This window comes from Macaca nemestrina, chromosome 1 (genome assembly GCF_043159975.1).
Source record: "Macaca nemestrina isolate mMacNem1 chromosome 1, mMacNem.hap1, whole genome shotgun sequence".
NCBI classification, from domain to species: Eukaryota; Metazoa; Chordata; class Mammalia; order Primates; family Cercopithecidae; genus Macaca; species Macaca nemestrina.
Window position 1 is genome coordinate 203,240,761 of NC_092125.1, and position 3,413 is coordinate 203,244,173.

A 3,413-nucleotide genomic window follows, 5' to 3' on the forward strand; every position below is an offset into this window, starting at 1 on the left:
TCTCTGGCTGATGTGTTTCTGGAAATACAGTGTAGAGAGGGCGGAGACCAGCCTTCTACCTCCACCACCCCCAGGACTCACCCACACTCCCCCACACCCACATACACACCCCCCACAACCACACCCACCAACGTACACACCCAACCCCCACACTCACACCAACACCCACCCCCTCACTTAAGCCCCACACCTACACCTACATACACACCCCCACACACTCCCAACCACACCCACCAAAGTACACCCCCACACCCCCACACTCACACCCCCAACACCCACCCCATCACCCCCACCCCACCAACACCTACATACACACCCACATAGATACCTGTCACACACTCACCCCCCACAACCATACCCACCAACATACACACCCAACATACCCACACACACCCACCCCCACCCCCTTACCCCCAATCCCCCACACATACACACCCCCACACTCACGCTCCCAACACCCACACTCACCAACATACACACCCACCAACATACCCGCAACCCCCACACACAACCACACCCACCCCCTCACACCCACCCCCACACACCCACACTCCTACACCTACATACACACCCACATATGCACCCCTCACACTCACACTCACACCCCCCACAATCACACCCACCAACTTACCCAACATACACACACTCACACCCACCCCCACTCCCTCACCCCCACCCCCAACCCCACACCTACACCTACACACACACCCCTCACACACACTCCCCACAACCACACCCAATGTACACACCCACACTCCCACATTCACACCCACCCTCATCCCCCACCCCCACTCCCACTCCTACACCTACATACACACCCCTCACACACACACCCCACAACCACACCCAACGTACACACCACACTCCCACATTCACACCCACCCTCATCCCCCACCCCCACTCCCACTCCTACACCTACATACACACCCCTCACACACATACCCCACAACCACACCCACCAACGTACACACTCAACATACCTACACTCACACCCACCCCACCCCCTCACCCCCAACTACCCACACCTACACCTACATACATACCCCTCACACACATCCCCCACAACCACACTGACCAATGTACACACCCACAGCCCCCACACTCACACCAACACCCACCCCCTCACCCCCACTCCCACTCCTACACCCACATACACACCTCTCACAAACCCCCCACAACCACACCCACCAACATACACATCCCCCACCCCCCACACTCACACCAACACCCACCCCCTCACCCCCACCCCCCACACATACACACCCCCACACTCACAATCCCAACACCCAGCACACACACCCACCAACATACCCACAACCCCCACACACAACCACACCCACCCCTCACCCCCACCCCCACACACCCACACACCTACACCTACATCCACATCCACATATGCACTCCTCACACACACACCCCACAACCACACCCTCCCCCTCACCCCTACCCCCTCACACACCCACATACACGCCCCCCACACTCACACCCCCCACACCCACACCCACCAACATACACACCCCACCCCCTCACACATCCACACACCTAAACTCACACACCCACCTACACCCACATATACATCCATGCACACTCATACCCTCACCCCCACACCCCCACACCGACACCTACACACCCATGTACTTACCAACGCCCCATACCCACACACACATCCACACATATTCACACCCCTCACACCCACACACACATATTCACACAAACATACACATCAACACCCTCCACACACCCACACACACTCACATCTACACACACCCCCATGCACTCACATCTACATTCACACACACACCCCTACCCCCTCACACTCCCCCATACAGCTACACATCCAAACACCCACACAGCCACACATCCACACACCCACATGCACACCAACACCCCCACACCCCCACACACATCCACACACAGCCACACCTACACCCACACACTCCCACCCCACACCCCTACACATATACCCCCACACCCACACTTACATACACACCAACCTCCCACACACCCACACACCCAGCCAAACCCACATCCACACACACCCACACACATTAACACCCCCCACACCCACACACCCATATACCCACAAACACCCACATACACACCAACTCCCACACACAGATACACACATCCACACCCACTCACATCCACACACACCCATGCACTCACACTCCTCCCACACACTCACACATACCTCCCATACCCACACTCACATACACAGCAACCCTCCACACACCCAGACACATCCACACACAATACTCTCCAGAGCCACACACACCCACACACACCACCATACACACCAACACCCCCACACACCCACACACATCCAACACACAGCCACACCCATCAAGCAATCACATCCACACACACCCACACATTCCCACCCCCCACCCCCCTCACACATCCACATACACACCCCCACCCCCACCACCACACCCACAAACACACCTCCACACCCCGCACACACCCCACACTCACACCCCCCACACCCCTCCACACACTCACACCCACCCCACACACCCACAAATACACCCACACACCCCACACATACCCACACACACCCCTCCACAACCCTCCACATACACCCACCCCCACACCTACAAACACCCACCACATACCCACACACTCACACCCACCTCCACACACCCACAAATACACCCACATATCCACAAATACACCCACACACCCACACACCCCCCACATACCCACACACTCACACCCCCCATGCCCCTCCACACACACACACACCCACACACCTACAAACACCCCCCACATACCCACACACACTCCCCACACCCCTTCACACAATCACACCCACCTCCACACACCCACATAAATACACACACACCTGGTTGTTCCATCCAGAAACTCCTCCCATGAGCCATGCTGAGCGAGAGGTGGTCCTGACCCGATGCTGACTGATCATGAACCACAGCCCGAGATGAAGCACTCTGACGTCTCCCTAATCGGGCGCGCACTCCACTCCCCTGGGGCCGGGTCCTGCTCTGGACTCGGGATGACCTCAACAGGTAGGATTCGCCTCCAGTTCCCCCCAGTCTGGGTAGGAGGGACAGATCCACAAAAGGGCTGCCACAATAGGGAAAGCCTGGGGGACCTCAGATGTGGCCTGAGGGCCAGAGAAAGCCTCTTGAAGGGTGTCACCAAGTGGAGTCTGAAGGATAAGAAGGCAGCAGTAAGCAGAGTGGGAAGGGTGCTCTAGGTCTAGGTAGCAGGACGTGCAAGGACTCTGTGGCATTGGGGAGAGGAGCCCGGGCGAGACGCTCAGCGTGGCTGCAAGTTGGGTGGGGAGGGAGAGGAGGCCAGCCAGCTGTGGGCCAGCTGTGGGGGTCTGGGTGAGAAAGAGCGTTTGCAGACAGTGGGGCTCTTTGGGTGCAAGCTCGCCCTGGCTAAGTTCA